Source organism: Cnephaeus nilssonii, assembly GCF_951640355.1.
Source record: "Cnephaeus nilssonii genome assembly, chromosome: X".
NCBI classification, from domain to species: Eukaryota; Metazoa; Chordata; class Mammalia; order Chiroptera; family Vespertilionidae; genus Cnephaeus; species Cnephaeus nilssonii.
Window position 1 is genome coordinate 119959685 of NC_137071.1, and position 17426 is coordinate 119977110.

A 17426-nucleotide genomic window follows, 5' to 3' on the forward strand; every position below is an offset into this window, starting at 1 on the left:
CATAGTTGTTCAATTGTTTTTGGATTCTGTGAAACCAGGAGCCGTTGGCTGTGCTTTTGGATGTGGTTTGTTGGCCAAATTTTCCGCATCATCAGTCCCTGTCACACTCTGAGGATGAAGGTCACAGGACTCAGCAATCGTCTCTAGCGTAGTCAGCCAACATCCTTAGGGCAGAGTGGGCAGAAGAGCATTCCAGTTCTCCATCAAATCATGAGGTGGCCTCTGCATTATTGCCTGTTCCCTCTCTCTTACACACACACACACCCACAGACACACACACCCACACACACACACACACACACAGATACACACACGCACTGTGGATGTGTCAGTCACCATCTCCTAACTGCTTTCCTAGCCATCCTCCACGAACACGCCGGGGGCACTTCTTCCGTAGGTACAGTCTGTGAAGTTTCCAAGCCCCGTACCTTTGAGGATGCACAAAATGGTTTAAATGATGCTGAGGACAGTGATGTTGGTGATGGCAACAAGAGGGTAAATCATGTAGGATACTAAACATAGGGCCCATTATTAGAAGCTATTTTTTCATATCTAGGATATTAATGCCTCCTGGAGCTTCTACAAAGCACATCTTGAAGGGAGAACCATAGAGCCCTCAGTCTGGCCTGGATCTGCTTTTCTTTACAATAAATATAATTTTATCCTTTTCCTCAGCAAGCAGTCACGATATATTTCTAGAAAAAGTGAGGAAAGTGGTAAGAACGAGGCAGCAGGGGGAGCAGTTGGAAACACATCTGGCTTCACAGCCAGAGCCCAGCACAGGGAGCCCTGAACTGGCTCGGGGGGCCTGCAACCAGAGACTTTGGACTGGCAGGAAGAAGAGGACACGACTCCACTGTGGTGTCCAGAGCCCCTGAAGTGAAAGTGCTCTTGGACGCACTAAGCAACGGGCTGGGGTCCAGGCTTGCACTCGGGCAAGGACTGGTGACTACAACTCCGGAGTCCTTGAACTTGCTCAAGGGGCGCCTTGGGCTTCGTGCAGAGGGCATCTGGCCCAGAATACTGTGCACACCCAGCCCCAAGATCCACCTCCTGGCGTCCCAGGGAGCATGGCCTCCTCTGCCTTCAGGGTCCTCGCAGAAACCCAGGGCAATAAGCCCCCTTGTTTGATCATTTCCGCTTAATTACTAGCCCGTGGCCTGCAGGGGCCCGATGTTGGCTCCGGAGACATTCTGCCATCTTTTCTATAAGGGGTCCCGTGGTTCTGTGAGGTCACACCTGGCATTATCCATCTCTCGATGCCCCTCACCCCAAATCAGCTTGCACCATAAAGCACAGCCCGTTCCCCAGGGCAGACACTCTGCTAAAGCCGGGAGAAGTGAGTGGAGATATAAGTTAGAACCCCGATTCCACACACCCAAGCCCACTACCAGCAGCCTTCTTTCCCATAGGGCCCCTGTTTTGGCCACGCCCCTGAGGCTTTCCCGCCTAAGCAAGTCCCACCCACCGAGATTCTCCTGGAAAGGGGGGGGAGGGGCGGGGGGCAGGCGCCAAAAAGAAGCAGCTCCTGCAGGCAGCGGGGTTCCCCGGACAGCACAGTTCCAGGGGGCGCTCTCCCCCGGCTGCACTGCAGCATGGAGGCTCCGCCCTGGGACTACTATGACCTCGGTTTGTGGAGCCTAGGCGAAATGTTCCCCGACGCAGCGCAAAGAAGATCTGATTCTGTGCCGGAGGCGGGGCCAGGAGCCGACCAAGAAGCCCGTGTTGAGGAAGCAGAGCTGTGGTGCCTCTTGAATAACATCCACCAAGAAGGCGACATCCACTACAAGGCCGACCTGGAAGGCGGCATCGGCCACCAAGGCGGCATCGGCCACCAAGGCGGCATCGGCCACGAAGGTGGCATCGGCCACGAAGGTGGCATCTGGCACGAAGGCGGCATCGGGAACGAGGGCGGCATCTGGCACGAAGGTGACATCGGGAACGAGGGCGGCATCGGCCACGAAGGCGGCATCTGGCACGAAGGCGGCATAGGGCAGGAAGGTGACATCGGGCTCGAAGGCGGCATCTGGCATGAAGGTGACATCGGGCACGAGGGCGGCATCTGGCACGAAGGCGGCATCGGGAACGAGGGTGGCATCGGCCACGAGGGCGGCAGAGGCGACCAGGAGCCCGGGCAGCAGCTGGCTGCCATGGCCCAGCTGGCGCCGGCTGCGGGTCTTGAGCACGAACACCCGAAGCCACGAATGCCACCCCGTAAGTTCACGCCGGTCCAAGTGCAGGAGCTGGAAAACTTGTACCAACACACTCCATACCCGGACAGGATCACAAGGTAAGCGGCATTCTCCAAGAGGCGCCATTTTCTCGGCACAGTGGCCTCTGCCCTGCGCCTTCTCCTCCCTTTCTACGCTCAGAAAGCCCCTGTGCTCCAGGGCTGGGGAGGGGATGCCTCCTGCGCCCCCGGGAAATATTTTCAGACAGCCCCCACGTGCATCGTGTCTGCTTTCTGGTCAGTGGCCATTTTTCAGAATTGTGGTAATGCACACACAATGACCAACTTCGCCCTCCTGACCGTTTCTCAGTGTGCAGTTCAGTCGCGTTCAGCACATTCATGCTGTGCGATCAAACCCAGAATACTTTTCCTTTTGTCAAACTGAAACTGGACACAGAAAACAGCTCTGCTGCCCAGGTGCCTCCTAGAAGTGGCATCATGCAGTCCTTTTCTTTGTGTGGCTGGACTGTTTCACTATATAATGCCCTGTGTTTCTTCCAAGTTGTCGCGTGTGATAGGACGTCCTTCCTTTTTAAGGCTGAATAATATTCCATTGTGTGGAAATACACATTTTGTTTAACTATTTAGTTATTAATGGGCACTTGTGCTGCTTCTACCTTTTGGTGCATAATGCCATGAACACGGGTGTGCAAAATCACTAGGGAGTCACTGTTTTCAAGTATTTTGTGTAGACCCTCAAGTGGAATTGCTGGACCAAACGGTGATCCCGTTTTAATTTTTTTGAGCAACTGCTCTACTGTTTTCCACAGTAGCTGACCCATTTTACGTTTCCTCTAGCAGTCACAAGGATGGCAATTTCTCCACATTCTTCCCAACACTAGTTATTTTCTGCCTTTTGATATTAGCCATCTCAGTGGATGTGAAGTGGCATCTTACGGTTTTGATTTGCATTTCCCTACTGATATGTGATGTTTAGCATCTTTCAATGTATTTTCTTAAGCCCTTTGCCCATTTTAAGTTTTTATAAGAATAATTAATATTTCATAATTTTTATTACAGTAAAAGATTGATAATGAAAACTGTACTATCTTAACCATTTTAAGTGTACGGTTTAGTGGTATTAAGCACACTCTTCTTACTGCAACCATCACCACCATCCATCTCCATGGCTCTTCCTCCTGCAAAACTAAAACTCTATTGTGTTATACCCAGAGGACTACCTTCTGCAAATGGAACCAGGCAGTACCACTTTGCATTCCCAGTAGCAGTGCACAAAGGTCCAATTTTGCCATGTCCTCCACAACATTTGTTATTTTCAGATTTAATTTTTTATTGCAGCCATGATAATGGAATGAGGTGGTATCAGCGTGGTTTCAATTGCATTTGTTTTTATGATTAGTTGGTGATGTGGAGCACCATTTCATGTGCTTAGTAACCATTTGTATATCATCTTTGGAGAAATGTATATTCAAGTCCCTGCCCATTTTTTCACCTGGGTGTTTTCTTAGAGTTGTGTTATAGGGGTCTTGACATATTCTGCATATAAACGCCTTATCAGATATATGTCTTGCAAATACTTTCTCCCATCCCATGCATTGCCTTTTCACTCCACTGGTTGTGCCCTTTGGGTGCACAGAAGTTTTTAATTTTGATGCGGTTCAATTTATGTATTTTTTTCTTTTATTGCCTGGCCTGGGTTTGTAAATAAGATTTTTGGAATCAGGGTAAGGAGAATGAGGTTCTCTCCAACAACTGCAATGCCGGATCCTTATTTTATTTCAAATTTTTATACTTGGTTCATCATAGATTTTTGCCTAAATTAAAATAAATGTTTATATTTTTAAATAGCCCATTAAAATTATTTATTATGACTGCTGAGTAGTTGATGCCACCTTAAATTTGGCAGGGCAACCATCTATAAAGCAAACCTGGTGCTGGGAATGACAGAAAAATTTACCTGTGGAGTTCTTGAGAGGAGAATGCAAATTTTAAACAAGCATGAAATCTATATGCATGCATTTCATTTTATTTGCACTGCCAAATACTGAACATCTCTTATTTTCTTTCCTCAGAAGGGACCTTTCGAGACGCATCGGTGATACTGAAGCCAGAGTGCAGGTCAGTAAACCTGAAAACGCCATTTGGCAGAGAGCCTTCCTAAAACCTGTTTCAGGATTTGGACACCTTTTTTCTAGATATTCTCACGTTGGTGTGCTTTTCTGTTGTTTTGCTCTCAGGAATCTTTATGGAGGGAAATGGGATATGTAAACTCCAACTTATGGTTATTTCCCATTACCAGACAGAATACAATCTCTTTTATTCAATATTATCTTTATGGTTGAAAGAATTATAGATGTCCCCTTTGTTTTTTAGAACACAATTTCTTAAAGGGAGGAAAAAAAACATTTCCCCAATCTGGGTACAGAATTAAACATATATTGTTTATAAAAGTATAGATATTTATGTCTATAAACATATACACATATATGCATGTATAAATAAGTGTATTATTGTGGAGGGGGGAAATTTTTCCCCTTCCCTTCTTAGTTCTTCTGGTTGGTGTAAAAAGTGTAGTGAAGCAAGACAGATTAACAGGAGAAAAAAAGGAAGTTAATATGTGCATAGGGTGATCTCACAAAAAGGGGACATAAGGAAATGTCCCAAGCAGGCAGCCTTTGTACTGCTTAGAGAAAGAAACAAAATATTTGTGAGGAATGGACAAGACAAAGGGACTTGGTTGCTTAATCAGTGAAGATTCCAAGCAGAGTTTGGCTTAGGGGAGTAAATTAGTAAATAATTATTAAAGACTTGTTCGTATAGGCCTCTGGGTCCTGAATTCCCTATCTCTGGCCATGAGGATGTCTCTTTAGCTACAGGTGCAGGGATGGTACCTTTCATATGGGGAGATTTATTTCCTGCTTTTCGCGGGACAGAAAAAGGAGAGTCAGAGTGTTGTTCTTGCACCAGCTCTTTCTCAGGTATCCTTCATAAAAAACAATCAGTATGCCACATCCACATATTTTGGGGCGACCTGCCTTGATCTCCGTCAGTACATTCAATAAACTTCAATTCTTATCACTGGTGTCCTTTAAGGAGCACTTCTGTGTGTGTGGAGTCACGTTGGGGCTCAGCCTGACTTTGGAAGTAGTCAGGTTAATGCACAGAGGAGCAGCTTATAAGAATGTCAGATTGTACTAAATTATTTAGAGCCAAGCTTAATCTCTTAGCTAAATCCATGTATTTATAAATATTGGGGTGATAGAGTAACTTATCCACAGGACACTCTATATCAGTGATGTTCAACCTGTGTGCCACAATAATTTTTAAAATATGCAGTACGTCAATATTTAGTCGGAGTCTCTGACCTCTTTTCCCTTACATTGTCATATACAAAACTGACAGCAGCCAGCACAACAGTAGGTGTCTGGTGTGAATGAATCAAAATTATACCTATTTTTCTTTGACAGATCGGCAAAATATAAAATTTTTTTGGTGTGCCACAGAATTTTAGTAATTAGTTTATGTGTGCCATGAGATCTAAAAGGTTGAAAATTGCTGCTTGATACCAACAACTTATGTTTAATTAAGCTGATAGGGTAAGATAGCTTACATGTTTCATCACCTGGTTCTCCTCCTTTTGTTTTTAAGTGTTTGATAAGGCACTGTAAAAAGTCACAGCCCCGTATTTCAAATTTCTGAAACCCACTGATATATCAACCTGAAAACATTGCTAGAATAATGGGGGTGAGAATGGGGGAGATTGGCTAGCTTTGGAAGTCGTCTACAGTTTTGTGAAACAAGTACTGGGAATACAGACCCACTCTGAGCCCATGCCACAGCTAGCTGTGGGCTTTGTTTACGTTTATGGAGATGTGACCACTGGTGTATCTGGATTCCCCCAAAGCTTGTTTAGACTATATGTTCATGCAGCACAAAGACCACACATCCTAATAGGGGAGGGCACAAATGAGGTCTCAGGCAGGACAGATGCCCCTTTATGTCGCTTGACATGTGCAGTTTAGGAACTTAAAAGGACTTAAATACAACATATACCCCGTTAACTAGAACAGTGAGAAGATAGTCTAATTCTGACAATTTTGTTTGTTTTCTAAGAGTTGGTAGATATTCGGAGAGGAAAATGTTTATGATCTCTTACCATGGTAGTTGATTATCTTCGTGAAATGCCTGTTCCCTCTCCTGCCCTATGAATGAGGGATGGGGTTGGGACTCCTGGTTGAGTAGCAGCGCCTAGGATAACTACCATAGTGGACAGCAGCAGCTCTGCTGGAGGGTCCTGGAACTGTAGCCAGAGCAGAGAGCTGACCTGGTCCTGACCCCAGGAGGCTTTGCAGGATGGGGCAGGGTGGGTGTAAAGAATTAAGAATGGTTTTCCCCGGCCAGTGGCTCAGTTGGGTGGAGGGTCATCCCCTGCACCAAAAGGGCTGTGGGTTTGACTCACCCTCAGGACACATACCTAGGTTGTGGGTTTCATCATGGCTGGTGCACATACGATATTTTTCTCTCTCTCCCTTCCTCTCTCTCTGCAAATCAATAGAAACGTATCCTCAGGTGTGGGTTTAAGGAAAAAAGAAGGAGAGAATTTACAACGGTTACAATGATATGCCTCTTACCTCTAAACTTTTGGTTGGCCAAAGATGTTTTTGAGAGTTTTAGTCAATTGGCATCTGGTTGAGTTGGACTCAACAGTGCTTATCACTACAGGCTAAAATGTCAAGGCTGTGTCCGGGGGTTTCAGCAACTCCCATGACCCAGTAGACAAGCCACAGACTCCATGACTAGCCTTCCTTGCTAGAGCACCTTTCTAACGCTCAAGAGGTTTCAGAGGACTAAGGACCCCTTAGACATCCCTGAAGGAAACCTTCCATCTAAAAAGCCCATAGTTTCCTTCCAGTTCATTATGTACTTCACACAGAAGATGGGAATTTCAAATAGGCAGCCTTTAAACTCATCATGATTTAAAATAGGGCCCGCTGTGTACAATGACTAAATTCTCACACGCACAAAGTGACACTATTCCTAGTGAGGAGGGTGCAGAAGCCTGCTGAACCGCTGACAGCTCTCAGGATACACACCTTTCTTTATCCTGCCACCAAGCAATGGTGCACCTCAGGCTAGATCTGCATCCAACACGTGGCAAAAGCCATTAGAAAATTAGAAGTGGGAGTAATGAGCCTATTGCAGCACCTGGAACATACTAGTAAGGGGTGTGCACCAAGTGTCAGCTGAAGGGTGGTGGTGATGGTGGTAACTTTGCTAAGGTATTGTAGAATACGTAAATAGCTTCTGATGCAGTTGAAGTCTCAATGGCATATAATGTTGCATCTGGTGATTTTTTTCTGTGATGACATTGACTGTTCACTACACTAAACCCATCCCATTTCCCTCTCATTGTAGGCTTGGTTTAAGAATAGGAGGGCCAAGGAATCGAGGAATCAGAGATTAGCGATGCTGAGGAATGCACCACCTGCTACCCTGAACCACCTATATTTATAGTGTTGGAGAACCCTAGAATGCCATCCTTGTCCAGGATCCTGAGTGGAGGTCAGTTTGTCTGGTGCCACTGACCCTTATGGCGCCCATGCCTCCCTCACCTCCTCTGCAGTTGTGTTATTAATAAAGAGGCAAATTCTCAGCATGTGTTTCTTTGTGTGCCATATGGGACAAGTAGGGTATGTACAGAACTTGTGAAGGAAGTGTCATTTTAAGTCAATGACAAGGAGGCCTCCTTTCATAAGATGACCTCCTGCATCATTTTCAGGAAGTCCCTGCACATCACAGAAATGTCCCATGTGCCCAGGGTGAGTTTGCACTGACCCATACCTTCTCCTCAGTTCCCACCATCTTCCCATCCTCATCACCACCCTGCCCCTTTGGGACCACAGACATGTGCAAGATTGGATGGGGTGTGTCTCCAGTGAGATAAGAAGGTGTTTCCAGACTGGGTGAGCTCCATTCATGCTGACAAGTTCAGGCTAAACACTGGACTCAAAGGGAATCAGCCTAGAAGGCTACTCACAGGGCGTTATGGGAACGTGACCATCAAACCTCCATCCAGTGTGCTCCACATCCCGTTCACCTCCTTCCCTTTTGTGGAGGAGATTGGGAAATATTCTGGCCCACGGGTTCTGCTGGCTCAAAGAAAAGTGAGCAGAGATTCCACCAAGGCCACAAAGAGGCTCTTCTCCCTTTTCTCCCCCCCGCCACCAGCCCAGGAAAGCCCATTATCTATCATTCCTTCCTCAGCCCAGAAGCTGCGGGTCACGCCTTCAAATGTACCTTGCCCCCCCTGCACATCCTGGAGAGAATTCCAGATTCTGCTGCTGAGCACCAAAGGGGAACTTTGGGTTTGGTGCTGCTCAAACCCGGTGTAAGGAGATGGTCTCCTGGGCGGTGTGGCAGAAGACTCACTCATTGGAATGAAGCAGTTGTACCTTTGCTTTGCTCCCACTGGCCTCCTTGTGTGAAACTGCCAAGGGAGGGGAAAATGGGGATGGGGGAGTGAAGAGGCCAGGCCCACTTTTTAAAAGGCATTAAGTTCTTCGGAGATGAACCTTTGTTTTGCAGTAATCTTTGGTAATGTGAGGCTCATTTAGTGGGGTTTTATGTTAAAAGTGAGCAATTATGGACACCACGGTCACCCTAGGGAGTGTCTGCAATGACTGAAGAGAAGGTACAGTGGTGTCATCAGACTTTCCTCTCTGCTGGGAGTTAACCAAAGGTCAGTGTCTCGTGCTTCTGCATTCCCAGTGTGAAGGGCGGCTCCGTTTTCTTGGGAAGGCACCCACCCTTTGCCATGGTGCTCACTGATTTTTATTCCTTTCTTCTTCCAACCTTCTCGATTGTGGGTGTCCGGTGTCACTAAAGTGGTGTGTGTGTGTTTTCGGGCTTCGGCAGAAAGATGATATCACTAGTGAGAGAGCTCAGGCCTTGTGGGGGTGTGGTAAATTTGAGAACACCCCATGTATACTCATGTCCATTTCCATTAGATGATTTTGAAGTCAAACTTTCTTACTTCCTAGTGCTGACCAACTTCCCTTCTCTTTTAGACATGAGGTTTCTGGATGCTTTAAGTACCCACCGAACTGCAGGGCCTGTACAAATATAAACTCTAGGACACCGTCAGACCCAGTCCTGATTTCTTCTCTCTCGGGCCACAGCTGAAAGGACCACATTCGGCCTTCCCAACCTGAGACTGAAAGGTGGGAATAGGCAGCACACATCCCTCTGTGAGCCCTCACACCCAGTCTGACACACACTCACAAAGAACATTCTTTGGTCATGCTCAGGCTGCCCGAAAGAGAAGAAAACGCGAATCTATTTCCTGTAAGTGGATGGTGTCTTTGTCACATACACTGCTTTTTAAACATGACTCTACTTCTTTCCGGTGCCAGACGTATTATGGTGGTATGGTAGCATGAGACGTAAACAATATGCAAAGCATTGCTACATATAATAATTTACCCCTTTCCCTGACCGGTGTGGCTCAGTGGATAGAGCGTCGGCCTGCGGACTGAAGGGTCCCGGGTTCGATTCCAGTCAAGGGCATGTACCTTGGTTGCGGGCACATCCCCGGTGGCGGGTGTGCAGGAGGCAGCTGATCAATGTTTCTCTCTCATCGATGTTTCTAACTCTCATCCCTCTCCCTTCTTCTCTATTAAAAAATCAATATAATATAGTTTTTAAAAAATAATTTACCCTTGCCTAGGTTTGCAAAGAGAGATGTCTTCTCAAATCAATCCCCCAAATTAACTAATGCCCCAAAGATAATTTATCTCAAAGTAACCTTCAATTATTGCAAAAGTGTAGATTAGAAATTCACTATGCTAATATGAGGAAATAACTTTGACTTTAGAATCTGACTTCCTAAAAGTACGTTGACCCTAGCCAGCTTGTCTTTGAACATGTTTATTGTGGCTGAGGAGTTATAAGCACAATCTTGTAAGGAGTTCAGTAGGTTCAGCATGGAATAGTTGTGTAATAGCTCTGGATGGACTCTTGCTTTCACAATAAAGAACACCTGCCAGTGAACTTTCCAAATATTAAGGTGGGCGGTCAAATGAAGTGGGAAGAAGGTGTGAGCTATATGGGGCAAAATTTGTTTTAAAAACTACATTTATGTAAGCTGGATCTAAATTCAGACAAACGTAATGTAATCAGAACCTTGGAGATCTGCCTTGGAAATGCCTGTCAATCAAAAATCCAAGCAACCATTTCATCTACAAGTGCATAGAACAAAGGGCAGGGGAAAGAAAGGGCCCAGAAACAATTCTTTATGGGGCGATACAGGAGTGTGGTCCTCCAAATAGATGTGAAAAGGGACTTTTTAAAGGAAGAGAAGAGTTACTGTGAATGTATACCCAACAGGGGAGAGACCCGAGTTGTTTCAAACAGGAACAGATGTACATTTGCCTGAATTCTCATCATGGGCTGTTGCGATGGCCACGGGGCTTGCTCTGAGCACACATGGAGCTACCGTGTTACCATGCAGTCATTCGGTGCTCATGGGACACCTCTAGGAAATGCTGGGATTCTGGGAGAGAAATAATGGGGACAACACAGAGCACTTCCCTGGACTTGCTTATTGAGAAGTGCATCTGGGTCTCATTTGACTTCCCATAGCCCAGGGCCTGGACTGGGGTTCTCCAAACCTTGAGCGGACACCTCTGGGGTCAGTTGCTGTGATAACATACCCTTCATCCTAAGAATGCTGAATGCCATAACTTTTATTTTTCATTGAAGACTTGCCTTATGCCCCCTCCTCCCATTAAGCCAAGGCAGGAGGGTGTTCCCTGAGAAGGAATCCTTGCCTCAGCCTCCTCCTCACAGCAGACACATACTTATTTTCTTGTGTGGAGCTCTCACACAAGATCACCCTCATTTGGCACATGAGACAAATGGTGAGGGGCCTGGCAGGAAAAGGGTGAATATGGTGGAGCAGTAGTGCAATCATTTTATGGGGCTCTCCCAAGCTAAGTACCTCTTTTTCTTCTGGGGGACGCCCTGGCTAAAGGAAGAAACCACAATAGTCTGTCTGCACTGTGGGGACGTTTTCGGGTATCCAGTCCATTCCCTTCACAGGTACAGGTGAGGGTTCACAAGCCCAGGCAGTGGATGGCCTCCAAGACAGAGCATGCAGGCTTCCTTCAGAGGAGGCCAATCTCTAGGTCAGTGGTAGGGAACCTTTTTTCTGCCAAGGGCCATTTGGATATTTATAACATCATTCGTAGGCCATACCAAATTATCAACTTAAAAATTAGCCAGCTCTAACCCGACCGGCAGCCAGCATGGCTCACTGGTTGAATGTCGACCTATGAACCAGGAGGTCACGGTTTGATTCCCTGTCAGGGCACATGCCTGGGTTGCAGGCTTGATCCCCAGTGTGGGACATATAGGAGGCAGCCGATCAATGATTCTCTCTCATCATTGATGTTTCTCTCTCTCTCCCTCTCTCTTCCTCCTTGAAATCAATAAAAATGTATATAAAAATATAGCCTGCTATATTTGGTCAAGCATTTAATTAACTCACCCCTAATGCCTAGGCAGGGCCAGACCAAATGATTTCATGGGTCTTATGTAGTTTGCGGGCTGGACGTTCCCCACCCCTGAATTTTATTTTATTTATTTATTTATTTATTTTTTTACTATATGTAATACTTTTTTTTTTTTTTTGGTTGCTTAAATCTTTAATTAGGGATTTTTGTTTCTTTTTTTCTTTTTTTTTAATTTCTTTATTGATTAAGGTGTCACATATTTGTCCTCATCCCCCCATTCCCAGCCCACACTCCTCCCCACACATGCCCCCACCCCCCTGTTGTCCTTAACCGCTGGTTAGGCTCATATGCCTGCACATAAGTCCTTTGGTTGATCTCTCCCCTTTACCCCCTCCCTCCCCTACCCTCCCTCTGAGGCCCGACAGTCTGATCCGTGCCTCCTTGTTTCTGGGTCTGTTCTTGTTTATCAGTCTATGTTGTTCACTATATTCCACCCCTGAATTTTAAAGTCTCACTTGCATTATCTAAATTTCTTTCAGTATAAAAACTTGAGTCCAAACATAGCATATGATTATAAATCCTGGTTGGTGTGCTTAATATCTTGAAATCTGGATTGAGATGCAAAAATATGTTTTCCACAGGGGCAAAATGTCACATGTCACACACAAGCCAAAACCATTTTTCCCAGAATGAAAAAAATGCAAAATAATTATTTACCTCATTTTAATTTTAATTCTTTTATTCCTGAAAGTTTTTATTCCCAGGATTCATTCTATTATTAGATCTGACTGGACAAAAATAAGTCCCAAAACTAGTTTTCACTGGAATTAGAGAAATGGAAGTGTGAGGGGTTTTCCCCTCCTCCCAGAAAAGGTTCAGAAAGTTGATTTTAATGCAAGTTCCAAAATAAACATCAAAGTGGAGAACAAAATGCTGTGTTCTAAACCATTAAGAGCTCATTAGTATTGAAGAAGTCAGTGATATCTTCCCTTGTTGTCCCAAGTCAAAGATGTGCAGTTTATTTATCTCAAGGTAAACAGTTTGCTAACTTGTCGGGTAAGGTAAACAGTTTGCTAACTTATTCATCCTCAGGGGGAGTTTTCCCTCTCTCCTGTCTCTCTGCCTTTTGTTCTTTCTTTTTTTCCTTTCTTCCACCTCTCTTCCTTATCCAGTCATAGTATAAATATCAATAGTATTTGTCCATTGATTGAACTTTGTTTGATTGTTTTTAACAGGTGAGTTTAAATGGCCCTGCCTATTTGACAACTGCAGAAGTGCTGGGAGCCCTGGGCTCTGTGCAATGGATACATCCTCTCAGCTTCTAGAAAGAAAGCCAGGGTTGTCCTGCTCTTAATAGACATCTTCCTCCCCCTCCCAGGGGCCCTTAGGGGCTCCATTACCAAAAGTACACATTAAAGCCCTAGCATTAATAGGGCCTTTAACTGTGTGCTGGATCCCCAACTGTAGGGTGTTTGAAATGTTGACAAAAGTATCTTTGCTTTATCTCTTTGAGAATAAATAAATAGGCTTTAAAATAGCTAACACTTCTATGTTCACAGCAGCACAATTTACAATAGCTAAGATTTGGAAACAGCCTAAGTGTCCATCAGCAGATGAGTGGATTTAAAACCTGTGGTACATCTACACAATGGAATACTACGCTGCTATAAAAAGGAAAGAACTCCTACCATTTGCAACAGCATGGATGGACCTGTAGAGCATTATGCTAAGTGAAGTAAGTCTATTGGTGAAAGATAAATATCACATGATGTCACTCATTTGTGGAATATAATGAACAACATAAACTGATGAACAAAAACAGATCCAGAGACAGAGAAGCATCGATCAGACCGTCAAACCTCAGAGGGAAGGTAAGGGAGGGAGGGGGTAAGGGGGAGAGATCAACCAAAGGACTTGTATGCATGTATATGAGCCTAACCAATGGCACAGACACCAGAGGTGTGAGGGCATGAGCAGGGAGAGGGGGCAATGGGAGGATAAGGACACATATGTAATATCTTAATCAACAAAGAAGCCCTAACCGGTTTGGCTCAGTGGATAGAGCGTCGGCCTGCAGACTCAAGGGTCCCAGGTTTGATTCTGGTCAAGGGCATGTACCTTGGTTGCGTACATATAGGGAATGTGCAGGAGGCAGCTGATTGATGCTTCTCTCTCATAGATGTTTCTAACTCTCTATCTCTCTCCCTTTCTCTCTGTAAAATATATTTAAAAAATAAAATAAAGGAAAAAAATAATTTAAATAAATAAATAAAACATATTTGGGGGGGAAAAATAGCTAACACTTAAATAGCACTTGCCAGGTCCTATATTAGCCACTTTACAGATAGTAACACATTTGATCCTCATAAATAAAGTAGGTACTATTATTATTTGTATTTTACAGTGAAGGAAACAGTACAGAAAGTTTTAGCCACTTTTTCAGGGTCAGGGGTCTGGAACATGGGCAGTCTGACTCCGGGGTTTATAGTTCTCAACCAGTTTACACTGTATCTCCCAAGACTGTACCCATCTCCTCAAGTTGTCTTGACTCTTCAACACAATAGTACACATGAAGAACCTAGCACCCTGCCTGGCATGGAAGTATTCTATAGCTATTCATGTCCTGTTTCTTTCCCCTCTTTCCTCCATTAAGAAAAAACAGTACCCAAATCACAAAAGTTCCTGGAATTCAAAAGTTGCTTTGGTAATCTAAGATCCATCCCTGTAAAAAGAGAGAGAAATGGTGCTTGCAGGTCCTTTTTCAGAGAGAAGATTAATGTCAAAGTCAGGGATGGGTAACATTAGGATCTGAACTGTACTACCAATAAAGTAATTTTCTGTGAGACATGGCCACCATAACTGAGATATACTCCAGCTTTGGCTAGGAGTAAAATGTCACCGTCTGCCAAAGTTATGGAATTGATATATACCTTTTTTCATAATTTATTGTTTTTTATTAAATTCATTGAGGCAACATTGGCTCCTAACATGATAAAATTTCAGGTGTACACCATAATCCAATATCTGTATACTCTAATGTGTGTTCACAGTCTAGTTTCCTTCATTAACATATATTTGACATACTTTTTCTGTTTGTCTTTATTACTGGTAATGAGAGAGATTCATTGATGGTTGTTGTTAAGTTTAACCTTAGAGTTTGCTAAATATGAATTATCTCACCTCTCCTATGTGAGTGTGTGAGTGTGTGCGTGTGGGTGTCAGAGGTAGAGAGAGAATTAATACATGTCTTTAGGCTACCATTTTTGTGATGAATTCTTTCAGTAAATATAAGATACTGAGTTGATCATTGTTTTCTTTAAGTATTTTAAAGATGCTTGTGCATTGTCTTCTGGATTCACTTGCTTTTCATGAGAAGTCATTCTTCATTCTGAATATTGTTTCTCTATTTGTAATGCATCCTTTCCCCTCTGACTTCTTTTAAAATTTTGTTTTCAATCAGTTTAACTATGACATGCCTAAATGCATTTGGTTTATTTTATTTGACTTTTATATTTATCCTGCTTTGGGTTCTCTGAACTTCTTGGATCTTTGGTTTTATGCCTTCTCAGCTTCCCAAAACCTCAGCCATTATCTTTTTCATATTTTTAAATTAGTACACTTAATTTTTAGAAGTTTAGAATTACAGAAAACTGAGCAGATAGTACAGAGAATTCCATATACCCTCCTCCAACACACAGTTTGTCCTGTTATTAATAGTTTGCATTTGTGATGCATTTGTTACAGTTAATGAACCTATATCAATACACTAGAGGCCCGGTGCACGAAATTCGTGCACGGAGGGGGGTTGTCCCTCAGCCCAGCCTGTACCCTCTGCAATCTGGGACCCCTCAAGGGATGTCCGACTGCCCGTTTAGGCCCGATCCCAGGGATCGGGCCTAAACGGGCAGTCGGACATCCCTCTCACAATCCAGGACTGCTGGCTCCCAACTGCTTGCCTGCCTGCCTTCCTAATTGCCCCTAACCGCTTCTGCCTGCCAGCCTGATCACCCCCTAACCACTCTGCTGCCAGCCTGTTTGCCCCCAACTTCCCTCCTCTGCCGGCCTGGTTACCCCTAACTGCCCTCTCCTGCAGGGTTGATCACCTCCAACTGCCCTCCCTTGCAGGCCTGGTCCTTCTCAACTGCCCTCCCTTGCAGGCCGGGTGCCTCCCAACTGCCCTCTCCTGCTGGCCATCTTGTGGTTGCCATCTTGTGTCCACATGGGGCAGGATCTTTGACCACATGGGGGCAGCTATATTGTGTGTTGCAGTGATGATCAATCTGCATAGTACTCTTTTATTAGATAGGATGACATTTCTTTCTTTTTTTTTTTATCCTCACCTGAGTATATGTTTCCATTGACTTTTAGAGAATGTGAAAGAGAAAGGGAAAGACAGAGAGAAACATCAAAGTGAGAGGAATACTTAGATTGCTTGCCTCCTTCCTGAGCCCTGACCTGGGCCCCAGCCAGGGAGGAGCCTGCAACTTAGGTACATGCCCTTGATCAGAATCTAACCTGGACTCTGCGGTTGGCAAACCTAGACATTATCCACTGAGCCAAACTGTGTAGGGCAGGTTATGACATTTCTTAGCCCTCCAGCAGCGGACCTTCATTTTTTTCTCCAGGAGTGTGGTGGAAAAGCCCTAGATCACTTTTTTGGATTCTTATACCCAAGTTACTAAGAATATTACCAGTGGCATACAGGGAGCTTAGCCAATGAGTGGTCAGAAAAGGTATTTCCTCTGTAGTTCACACCTATCTCCTGTGATCTCTGGCTCCACCCCTGCCAAGGCCTAAAGCCTCCAGCCCTGGGCAGGGACCCCCAGCTGGCTCTGATCGCCCTGCTCTACCCCTAGCCAAGGCCGCAAGCCTCTGTTTGAGGCTCAGGCCCTGGGCAGCGACCCCCAGCTGGTTCCAATTGCCCACAGACACCCACAGCTGGCTCTATCGCCCGGCTCCACCCACGGCCAAGGCCGCAAGCCTCTGTTTGAGGCTCAGGCCCTGGGCAGCGACCCACAGCTGGCTCTATCGCCCGGCTCCACCCACGGCCAAGGCTGCAAGCCTCTAGGCTTGGGCTCTGGGCAGGGACCCCCAGCTGGCTCGGATCACCTGCAAGGGACCCCAGCTGGCTCCGCTGGAGGGCTCCACCCCAAGCCAAGGCCTAAAGCCTCTGTCTGAGGCTTGGGCCCTGGGCAGGGACCCCCAGCTGGCTCCAATCACCTGCAGGGACCCCCAGCTGGCTCCGCTGGAGGGCTCCACCCCCAGCCAAGGCCTAAAGCCTCTGGCAGAGGCTTGGGCTCTGGGCAGGGACCCCCAGCTGGCTCCGATCGCCCTCAGGGGACCCCAGCTGGCTCTGATCGCCAGGCTCCGCCCCAACGGCCAAGGCTGCAAGCCTCTGGCCAAGGCTTGGGCTCTGGGCAGGACCCCCAGCTGGCTCTGATCTCCCCGCTCCGCCCCCCATCCAATGCCGCAAGCCTCTGTTTGAGGCTTGGCCCCTGGGCAGGGACCCCCAGATGGCTCTATCCCCTGCTCCATCCAAGGCCAAGGCCTCAAGCTTCTGTTTGAGGCTTGGGCCCTGGTCAGGGACCCCCAGCTGGCTCCAATCACCGCAGGGGACCCCAGCTGGTTCCAGTGGCCCAGCTCCACCCCCAGCCAATGCCACAAGCCTCTGGCTGAGGCTCGGGCCCTGGACAGGGACCACCAGCTGGCTCCGATCACCTGCA